The sequence below is a fragment of the Agelaius tricolor genome, unplaced genomic scaffold (assembly GCF_023055355.1).
Source record: "Agelaius tricolor isolate 1412-34295 unplaced genomic scaffold, bAgeTri1.0.p SCAF_15, whole genome shotgun sequence".
In the NCBI taxonomy this organism is placed as follows: domain Eukaryota; kingdom Metazoa; phylum Chordata; class Aves; order Passeriformes; family Icteridae; genus Agelaius; species Agelaius tricolor.
In genome coordinates this window covers 21,939,151-21,951,777 of record NW_027269275.1, presented here as the reverse complement: position 1 = coordinate 21,951,777, position 12,627 = coordinate 21,939,151, and positions in this window count along the sequence as shown.

The following is a 12,627-nucleotide window of genomic DNA, read 5'->3' as shown; positions in this document are numbered from 1 at the left end:
CCTAACCCTAACCCTAACCCTAACCCTAACCCTAACCCTAACCCTAACCCTAACCCTAACCCTAACCCTAACCCTAACCCTAACCCTAACCCTAACCCTAACCCTAACCCTAACCCTAACCCTAACCCTAACCCTAACCCTAACCCTAACCCTAACCCTAACCCTAACCCTAACCCTAACCCTAACCCTAACCCTAACCCTAACCCTAACCCTAACCCTAACCCTAACCCTAACCCTAACCCTAACCCTAACCCTAACCCTAACCCTAACCCTAACCCTAACCCTAACCCTAACCCTAACCCTAACCCTAACCCTAACCCTAACCCTAACCCTAACCCTAACCCTAACCCTAACCCTAACCCTAACCCTAACCCTAACCCTAACCCTAACCCTAACCCTAACCCTAACCCTAACCCTAACCCTAACCCTAACCCTAACCCTAACCCTAACCCTAACCCTAACCCTAACCCTAACCCTAACCCTAACCCTAACCCTAACCCTAACCCTAACCCTAACCCTAACCCTAACCCTAACCCTAACCCTAACCCTAACCCTAACCCTAACCCTAACCCTAACCCTAACCCTAACCCTAACCCTAACCCTAACCCTAACCCTAACCCTAACCCTAACCCTAACCCTAACCCTAACCCTAACCCTAACCCTAACCCTAACCCTAACCCTAACCCTAACCCTAACCCTAACCCTAACCCTAACCCTAACCCTAACCCTAACCCTAACCCTAACCCTAACCCTAACCCTAACCCTAACCCTAACCCTAACCCTAACCCTAACCCTAACCCTAACCCTAACCCTAACCCTAACCCTAACCCTAACCCTAACCCTAACCCTAACCCTAACCCTAACCCTAACCCTAACCCTAACCCTAACCCTAACCCTAACCCTAACCCTAACCCTAACCCTAACCCTAACCCTAACCCTAACCCTAACCCTAACCCTAACCCTAACCCTAACCCTAACCCTAACCCTAACCCTAACCCTAACCCTAACCCTAACCCTAACCCTAACCCTAACCCTAACCCTAACCCTAACCCTAACCCTAACCCTAACCCTAACCCTAACCCTAACCCTAACCCTAACCCTAACCCTAACCCTAACCCTAACCCTAACCCTAACCCTAACCCTAACCCTAACCCTAACCCTAACCCTAACCCTAACCCTAACCCTAACCCTAACCCTAACCCTAACCCTAACCCTAACCCTAACCCTAACCCTAACCCTAACCCTAACCCTAACCCTAACCCTAACCCTAACCCTAACCCTAACCCTAACCCTAACCCTAACCCTAACCCTAACCCTAACCCTAACCCTAACCCTAACCCTAACCCTAACCCTAACCCTAACCCTAACCCTAACCCTAACCCTAACCCTAACCCTAACCCTAACCCTAACCCTAACCCTAACCCTAACCCTAACCCTAACCCTAACCCTAACCCTAACCCTAACCCTAACCCTAACCCTAACCCTAACCCTAACCCTAACCCTAACCCTAACCCTAACCCTAACCCTAACCCTAACCCTAACCCTAACCCTAACCCTAACCCTAACCCTAACCCTAACCCTAACCCTAACCCTAACCCTAACCCTAACCCTAACCCTAACCCTAACCCTAACCCTAACCCTAACCCTAACCCTAACCCTAACCCTAACCCTAACCCTAACCCTAACCCTAACCCTAACCCTAACCCTAACCCTAACCCTAACCCTAACCCTAACCCTAACCCTAACCCTAACCCTAACCCTAACCCTAACCCTAACCCTAACCCTAACCCTAACCCTAACCCTAACCCTAACCCTAACCCTAACCCTAACCCTAACCCTAACCCTAACCCTAACCCTAACCCTAACCCTAACCCTAACCCTAACCCTAACCCTAACCCTAACCCTAACCCTAACCCTAACCCTAACCCTAACCCTAACCCTAACCCTAACCCTAACCCTAACCCTAACCCTAACCCTAACCCTAACCCTAACCCTAACCCTAACCCTAACCCTAACCCTAACCCTAACCCTAACCCTAACCCTAACCCTAACCCTAACCCTAACCCTAACCCTAACCCTAACCCTAACCCTAACCCTAACCCTAACCCTAACCCTAACCCTAACCCTAACCCTAACCCTAACCCTAACCCTAACCCTAACCCTAACCCTAACCCTAACCCTAACCCTAACCCTAACCCTAACCCTAACCCTAACCCTAACCCTAACCCTAACCCTAACCCTAACCCTAACCCTAACCCTAACCCTAACCCTAACCCTAACCCTAACCCTAACCCTAACCCTAACCCTAACCCTAACCCTAACCCTAACCCTAACCCTAACCCTAACCCTAACCCTAACCCTAACCCTAACCCTAACCCTAACCCTAACCCTAACCCTAACCCTAACCCTAACCCTAACCCTAACCCTAACCCTAACCCTAACCCTAACCCTAACCCTAACCCTAACCCTAACCCTAACCCTAACCCTAACCCTAACCCTAACCCTAACCCTAACCCTAACCCTAACCCTAACCCTAACCCTAACCCTAACCCTAACCCTAACCCTAACCCTAACCCTAACCCTAACCCTAACCCTAACCCTAACCCTAACCCTAACCCTAACCCTAACCCTAACCCTAACCCTAACCCTAACCCTAACCCTAACCCTAACCCTAACCCTAACCCTAACCCTAACCCTAACCCTAACCCTAACCCTAACCCTAACCCTAACCCTAACCCTAACCCTAACCCTAACCCTAACCCTAACCCTAACCCTAACCCTAACCCTAACCCTAACCCTAACCCTAACCCTAACCCTAACCCTAACCCTAACCCTAACCCTAACCCTAACCCTAACCCTAACCCTAACCCTAACCCTAACCCTAACCCTAACCCTAACCCTAACCCTAACCCTAACCCTAACCCTAACCCTAACCCTAACCCTAACCCTAACCCTAACCCTAACCCTAACCCTAACCCTAACCCTAACCCTAACCCTAACCCTAACCCTAACCCTAACCCTAACCCTAACCCTAACCCTAACCCTAACCCTAACCCTAACCCTAACCCTAACCCTAACCCTAACCCTAACCCTAACCCTAACCCTAACCCTAACCCTAACCCTAACCCTAACCCTAACCCTAACCCTAACCCTAACCCTAACCCTAACCCTAACCCTAACCCTAACCCTAACCCTAACCCTAACCCTAACCCTAACCCTAACCCTAACCCTAACCCTAACCCTAACCCTAACCCTAACCCTAACCCTAACCCTAACCCTAACCCTAACCCTAACCCTAACCCTAACCCTAACCCTAACCCTAACCCTAACCCTAACCCTAACCCTAACCCTAACCCTAACCCTAACCCTAACCCTAACCCTAACCCTAACCCTAACCCTAACCCTAACCCTAACCCTAACCCTAACCCTAACCCTAACCCTAACCCTAACCCTAACCCTAACCCTAACCCTAACCCTAACCCTAACCCTAACCCTAACCCTAACCCTAACCCTAACCCTAACCCTAACCCTAACCCTAACCCTAACCCTAACCCTAACCCTAACCCTAACCCTAACCCTAACCCTAACCCTAACCCTAACCCTAACCCTAACCCTAACCCTAACCCTAACCCTAACCCTAACCCTAACCCTAACCCTAACCCTAACCCTAACCCTAACCCTAACCCTAACCCTAACCCTAACCCTAACCCTAACCCTAACCCTAACCCTAACCCTAACCCTAACCCTAACCCTAACCCTAACCCTAACCCTAACCCTAACCCTAACCCTAACCCTAACCCTAACCCTAACCCTAACCCTAACCCTAACCCTAACCCTAACCCTAACCCTAACCCTAACCCTAACCCTAACCCTAACCCTAACCCTAACCCTAACCCTAACCCTAACCCTAACCCTAACCCTAACCCTAACCCTAACCCTAACCCTAACCCTAACCCTAACCCTAACCCTAACCCTAACCCTAACCCTAACCCTAACCCTAACCCTAACCCTAACCCTAACCCTAACCCTAACCCTAACCCTAACCCTAACCCTAACCCTAACCCTAACCCTAACCCTAACCCTAACCCTAACCCTAACCCTAACCCTAACCCTAACCCTAACCCTAACCCTAACCCTAACCCTAACCCTAACCCTAACCCTAACCCTAACCCTAACCCTAACCCTAACCCTAACCCTAACCCTAACCCTAACCCTAACCCTAACCCTAACCCTAACCCTAACCCTAACCCTAACCCTAACCCTAACCCTAACCCTAACCCTAACCCTAACCCTAACCCTAACCCTAACCCTAACCCTAACCCTAACCCTAACCCTAACCCTAACCCTAACCCTAACCCTAACCCTAACCCTAACCCTAACCCTAACCCTAACCCTAACCCTAACCCTAACCCTAACCCTAACCCTAACCCTAACCCTAACCCTAACCCTAACCCTAACCCTAACCCTAACCCTAACCCTAACCCTAACCCTAACCCTAACCCTAACCCTAACCCTAACCCTAACCCTAACCCTAACCCTAACCCTAACCCTAACCCTAACCCTAACCCTAACCCTAACCCTAACCCTAACCCTAACCCTAACCCTAACCCTAACCCTAACCCTAACCCTAACCCTAACCCTAACCCTAACCCTAACCCTAACCCTAACCCTAACCCTAACCCTAACCCTAACCCTAACCCTAACCCTAACCCTAACCCTAACCCTAACCCTAACCCTAACCCTAACCCTAACCCTAACCCTAACCCTAACCCTAACCCTAACCCTAACCCTAACCCTAACCCTAACCCTAACCCTAACCCTAACCCTAACCCTAACCCTAACCCTAACCCTAACCCTAACCCTAACCCTAACCCTAACCCTAACCCTAACCCTAACCCTAACCCTAACCCTAACCCTAACCCTAACCCTAACCCTAACCCTAACCCTAACCCTAACCCTAACCCTAACCCTAACCCTAACCCTAACCCTAACCCTAACCCTAACCCTAACCCTAACCCTAACCCTAACCCTAACCCTAACCCTAACCCTAACCCTAACCCTAACCCTAACCCTAACCCTAACCCTAACCCTAACCCTAACCCTAACCCTAACCCTAACCCTAACCCTAACCCTAACCCTAACCCTAACCCTAACCCTAACCCTAACCCTAACCCTAACCCTAACCCTAACCCTAACCCTAACCCTAACCCTAACCCTAACCCTAACCCTAACCCTAACCCTAACCCTAACCCTAACCCTAACCCTAACCCTAACCCTAACCCTAACCCTAACCCTAACCCTAACCCTAACCCTAACCCTAACCCTAACCCTAACCCTAACCCTAACCCTAACCCTAACCCTAACCCTAACCCTAACCCTAACCCTAACCCTAACCCTAACCCTAACCCTAACCCTAACCCTAACCCTAACCCTAACCCTAACCCTAACCCTAACCCTAACCCTAACCCTAACCCTAACCCTAACCCTAACCCTAACCCTAACCCTAACCCTAACCCTAACCCTAACCCTAACCCTAACCCTAACCCTAACCCTAACCCTAACCCTAACCCTAACCCTAACCCTAACCCTAACCCTAACCCTAACCCTAACCCTAACCCTAACCCTAACCCTAACCCTAACCCTAACCCTAACCCTAACCCTAACCCTAACCCTAACCCTAACCCTAACCCTAACCCTAACCCTAACCCTAACCCTAACCCTAACCCTAACCCTAACCCTAACCCTAACCCTAACCCTAACCCTAACCCTAACCCTAACCCTAACCCTAACCCTAACCCTAACCCTAACCCTAACCCTAACCCTAACCCTAACCCTAACCCTAACCCTAACCCTAACCCTAACCCTAACCCTAACCCTAACCCTAACCCTAACCCTAACCCTAACCCTAACCCTAACCCTAACCCTAACCCTAACCCTAACCCTAACCCTAACCCTAACCCTAACCCTAACCCTAACCCTAACCCTAACCCTAACCCTAACCCTAACCCTAACCCTAACCCTAACCCTAACCCTAACCCTAACCCTAACCCTAACCCTAACCCTAACCCTAACCCTAACCCTAACCCTAACCCTAACCCTAACCCTAACCCTAACCCTAACCCTAACCCTAACCCTAACCCTAACCCTAACCCTAACCCTAACCCTAACCCTAACCCTAACCCTAACCCTAACCCTAACCCTAACCCTAACCCTAACCCTAACCCTAACCCTAACCCTAACCCTAACCCTAACCCTAACCCTAACCCTAACCCTAACCCTAACCCTAACCCTAACCCTAACCCTAACCCTAACCCTAACCCTAACCCTAACCCTAACCCTAACCCTAACCCTAACCCTAACCCTAACCCTAACCCTAACCCTAACCCTAACCCTAACCCTAACCCTAACCCTAACCCTAACCCTAACCCTAACCCTAACCCTAACCCTAACCCTAACCCTAACCCTAACCCTAACCCTAACCCTAACCCTAACCCTAACCCTAACCCTAACCCTAACCCTAACCCTAACCCTAACCCTAACCCTAACCCTAACCCTAACCCTAACCCTAACCCTAACCCTAACCCTAACCCTAACCCTAACCCTAACCCTAACCCTAACCCTAACCCTAACCCTAACCCTAACCCTAACCCTAACCCTAACCCTAACCCTAACCCTAACCCTAACCCTAACCCTAACCCTAACCCTAACCCTAACCCTAACCCTAACCCTAACCCTAACCCTAACCCTAACCCTAACCCTAACCCTAACCCTAACCCTAACCCTAACCCTAACCCTAACCCTAACCCTAACCCTAACCCTAACCCTAACCCTAACCCTAACCCTAACCCTAACCCTAACCCTAACCCTAACCCTAACCCTAACCCTAACCCTAACCCTAACCCTAACCCTAACCCTAACCCTAACCCTAACCCTAACCCTAACCCTAACCCTAACCCTAACCCTAACCCTAACCCTAACCCTAACCCTAACCCTAACCCTAACCCTAACCCTAACCCTAACCCTAACCCTAACCCTAACCCTAACCCTAACCCTAACCCTAACCCTAACCCTAACCCTAACCCTAACCCTAACCCTAACCCTAACCCTAACCCTAACCCTAACCCTAACCCTAACCCTAACCCTAACCCTAACCCTAACCCTAACCCTAACCCTAACCCTAACCCTAACCCTAACCCTAACCCTAACCCTAACCCTAACCCTAACCCTAACCCTAACCCTAACCCTAACCCTAACCCTAACCCTAACCCTAACCCTAACCCTAACCCTAACCCTAACCCTAACCCTAACCCTAACCCTAACCCTAACCCTAACCCTAACCCTAACCCTAACCCTAACCCTAACCCTAACCCTAACCCTAACCCTAACCCTAACCCTAACCCTAACCCTAACCCTAACCCTAACCCTAACCCTAACCCTAACCCTAACCCTAACCCTAACCCTAACCCTAACCCTAACCCTAACCCTAACCCTAACCCTAACCCTAACCCTAACCCTAACCCTAACCCTAACCCTAACCCTAACCCTAACCCTAACCCTAACCCTAACCCTAACCCTAACCCTAACCCTAACCCTAACCCTAACCCTAACCCTAACCCTAACCCTAACCCTAACCCTAACCCTAACCCTAACCCTAACCCTAACCCTAACCCTAACCCTAACCCTAACCCTAACCCTAACCCTAACCCTAACCCTAACCCTAACCCTAACCCTAACCCTAACCCTAACCCTAACCCTAACCCTAACCCTAACCCTAACCCTAACCCTAACCCTAACCCTAACCCTAACCCTAACCCTAACCCTAACCCTAACCCTAACCCTAACCCTAACCCTAACCCTAACCCTAACCCTAACCCTAACCCTAACCCTAACCCTAACCCTAACCCTAACCCTAACCCTAACCCTAACCCTAACCCTAACCCTAACCCTAACCCTAACCCTAACCCTAACCCTAACCCTAACCCTAACCCTAACCCTAACCCTAACCCTAACCCTAACCCTAACCCTAACCCTAACCCTAACCCTAACCCTAACCCTAACCCTAACCCTAACCCTAACCCTAACCCTAACCCTAACCCTAACCCTAACCCTAACCCTAACCCTAACCCTAACCCTAACCCTAACCCTAACCCTAACCCTAACCCTAACCCTAACCCTAACCCTAACCCTAACCCTAACCCTAACCCTAACCCTAACCCTAACCCTAACCCTAACCCTAACCCTAACCCTAACCCTAACCCTAACCCTAACCCTAACCCTAACCCTAACCCTAACCCTAACCCTAACCCTAACCCTAACCCTAACCCTAACCCTAACCCTAACCCTAACCCTAACCCTAACCCTAACCCTAACCCTAACCCTAACCCTAACCCTAACCCTAACCCTAACCCTAACCCTAACCCTAACCCTAACCCTAACCCTAACCCTAACCCTAACCCTAACCCTAACCCTAACCCTAACCCTAACCCTAACCCTAACCCTAACCCTAACCCTAACCCTAACCCTAACCCTAACCCTAACCCTAACCCTAACCCTAACCCTAACCCTAACCCTAACCCTAACCCTAACCCTAACCCTAACCCTAACCCTAACCCTAACCCTAACCCTAACCCTAACCCTAACCCTAACCCTAACCCTAACCCTAACCCTAACCCTAACCCTAACCCTAACCCTAACCCTAACCCTAACCCTAACCCTAACCCTAACCCTAACCCTAACCCTAACCCTAACCCTAACCCTAACCCTAACCCTAACCCTAACCCTAACCCTAACCCTAACCCTAACCCTAACCCTAACCCTAACCCTAACCCTAACCCTAACCCTAACCCTAACCCTAACCCTAACCCTAACCCTAACCCTAACCCTAACCCTAACCCTAACCCTAACCCTAACCCTAACCCTAACCCTAACCCTAACCCTAACCCTAACCCTAACCCTAACCCTAACCCTAACCCTAACCCTAACCCTAACCCTAACCCTAACCCTAACCCTAACCCTAACCCTAACCCTAACCCTAACCCTAACCCTAACCCTAACCCTAACCCTAACCCTAACCCTAACCCTAACCCTAACCCTAACCCTAACCCTAACCCTAACCCTAACCCTAACCCTAACCCTAACCCTAACCCTAACCCTAACCCTAACCCTAACCCTAACCCTAACCCTAACCCTAACCCTAACCCTAACCCTAACCCTAACCCTAACCCTAACCCTAACCCTAACCCTAACCCTAACCCTAACCCTAACCCTAACCCTAACCCTAACCCTAACCCTAACCCTAACCCTAACCCTAACCCTAACCCTAACCCTAACCCTAACCCTAACCCTAACCCTAACCCTAACCCTAACCCTAACCCTAACCCTAACCCTAACCCTAACCCTAACCCTAACCCTAACCCTAACCCTAACCCTAACCCTAACCCTAACCCTAACCCTAACCCTAACCCTAACCCTAACCCTAACCCTAACCCTAACCCTAACCCTAACCCTAACCCTAACCCTAACCCTAACCCTAACCCTAACCCTAACCCTAACCCTAACCCTAACCCTAACCCTAACCCTAACCCTAACCCTAACCCTAACCCTAACCCTAACCCTAACCCTAACCCTAACCCTAACCCTAACCCTAACCCTAACCCTAACCCTAACCCTAACCCTAACCCTAACCCTAACCCTAACCCTAACCCTAACCCTAACCCTAACCCTAACCCTAACCCTAACCCTAACCCTAACCCTAACCCTAACCCTAACCCTAACCCTAACCCTAACCCTAACCCTAACCCTAACCCTAACCCTAACCCTAACCCTAACCCTAACCCTAACCCTAACCCTAACCCTAACCCTAACCCTAACCCTAACCCTAACCCTAACCCTAACCCTAACCCTAACCCTAACCCTAACCCTAACCCTAACCCTAACCCTAACCCTAACCCTAACCCTAACCCTAACCCTAACCCTAACCCTAACCCTAACCCTAACCCTAACCCTAACCCTAACCCTAACCCTAACCCTAACCCTAACCCTAACCCTAACCCTAACCCTAACCCTAACCCTAACCCTAACCCTAACCCTAACCTAACCCTAACCCTAACCCTAACCCTAACCCTAACCCTAACCCTAACCCTAACCCTAACCCTAACCCTAACCCTAACCCTAACCCTAACCCTAACCCTAACCCTAACCCTAACCCTAACCCTAACCCTAACCCTAACCCTAACCCTAACCCTAACCCTAACCCTAACCCTAACCCTAACCCTAACCCTAACCCTAACCCTAACCCTAACCCTAACCCTAACCCTAACCCTAACCCTAACCCTAACCCTAACCCTAACCCTAACCCTAACCCTAACCCTAACCCTAACCCTAACCCTAACCCTAACCCTAACCCTAACCCTAACCCTAACCCTAACCCTAACCCTAACCCTAACCCTAACCCTAACCCTAACCCTAACCCTAACCCTAACCCTAACCCTAACCCTAACCCTAACCCTAACCCTAACCCTAACCCTAACCCTAACCCTAACCCTAACCCTAACCCTAACCCTAACCCTAACCCTAACCCTAACCCTAACCCTAACCCTAACCCTAACCCTAACCCTAACCCTAACCCTAACCCTAACCCTAACCCTAACCCTAACCCTAACCCTAACCCTAACCCTAACCCTAACCCTAACCCTAACCCTAACCCTAACCCTAACCCTAACCCTAACCCTAACCCTAACCCTAACCCTAACCCTAACCCTAACCCTAACCCTAACCCTAACCCTAACCCTAACCCTAACCCTAACCCTAACCCTAACCCTAACCCTAACCCTAACCCTAACCCTAACCCTAACCCTAACCCTAACCCTAACCCTAACCCTAACCCTAACCCTAACCCTAACCCTAACCCTAACCCTAACCCTAACCCTAACCCTAACCCTAACCCTAACCCTAACCCTAACCCTAACCCTAACCCTAACCCTAACCCTAACCCTAACCCTAACCCTAACCCTAACCCTAACCCTAACCCTAACCCTAACCCTAACCCTAACCCTAACCCTAACCCTAACCCTAACCCTAACCCTAACCCTAACCCTAACCCTAACCCTAACCCTAACCCTAACCCTAACCCTAACCCTAACCCTAACCCTAACCCTAACCCTAACCCTAACCCTAACCCTAACCCTAACCCTAACCCTAACCCTAACCCTAACCCTAACCCTAACCCTAACCCTAACCCTAACCCTAACCCTAACCCTAACCCTAACCCTAACCCTAACCCTAACCCTAACCCTAACCCTAACCCTAACCCTAACCCTAACCCTAACCCTAACCCTAACCCTAACCCTAACCCTAACCCTAACCCTAACCCTAACCCTAACCCTAACCCTAACCCTAACCCTAACCCTAACCCTAACCCTAACCCTAACCCTAACCCTAACCCTAACCCTAACCCTAACCCTAACCCTAACCCTAACCCTAACCCTAACCCTAACCCTAACCCTAACCCTAACCCTAACCCTAACCCTAACCCTAACCCGCGGTGACGTCATGATGAGTCATCAAGATGGCGGCCCCTGTATGGTCACGTGGTAGGGAACCAAGATGGCGGCCCCCATGGGGTCATGTGACTAGGGACCAAGATGGCGGCGGTCACGTGACTGGGGACCAAGATGGCGGCGACCGGGGGTCACGTGACTCGACAGCCGGGATGACGGCGAGTGCTCTGTGACGTCATTTACGACAAGATGGCGGCCGGTGACGTCATTTACGGCAAGATGGCGGCCGTGGGGGTGACGTCATTTACGGCAACAAGATGGCGGCGGCCAGGCGGTCACGTGATCGGGGACCAAGATGGCGGCCGCCGTGACGTCGTGATGACGCGTCAAGATGGCGGCGCCCATACGGTCACGTGACCGGGGAGGCAAGATGGCGGACTCTGTGATGTCATCAAGATGGCGGCGCCCATGCGGTCACGTGACCGGGGACCAAGATGGCGGGCACTGTGATGTCATCCAAGATGGCGGCGCCCGTACGGTCACGTGGTGGCGTCCAATATGGCGGCGCCCAGGGGGTCATGTGACCGGTGATCAAGATGGCGGCGGTCACGTGATCGGAAACCAAGATGGCGGCTCTGTGATGTCATCCAAGATGGCGGCGCCCATGGGGTCACGTGGTGTCGTACAACATGGCGGCGTCCAGGGGGTCACGTGGTACGGCAGCCAAGATGGCGGCCGCCAGGGGTCACGTGACCTGAGAGACAAGATGGCGGCGAGTGCTCTGTGACGTCATTTACGGCAATATGGCGGCCGCGGGGGGTGACGTCATTTACGGCAATATGGCGGCCGCGGGGGTCAAGATGGCGGCCATACGGAGTGACGTCATTTACGGCAAAATGGCGGCCGTGCGGGGTGACGTCATTTACGGCAGCAAAATGGCGGCCGCGGGGGGTCACGTGGTGCGGGGGGGCAAGATGGCGGCCGCGAGGGGGGGTCACGTGGTACGGGGGACAATATGGCGGCGGGCCGGGTGACGTCATTTGCGGCAAAATGGCGGCCGCCGGGACCGGGATTTTTTTTCGGGGTTTTGGGGGGGTTTTGCGCAGTTTTTGCGGGTCAGGTGGGGCTG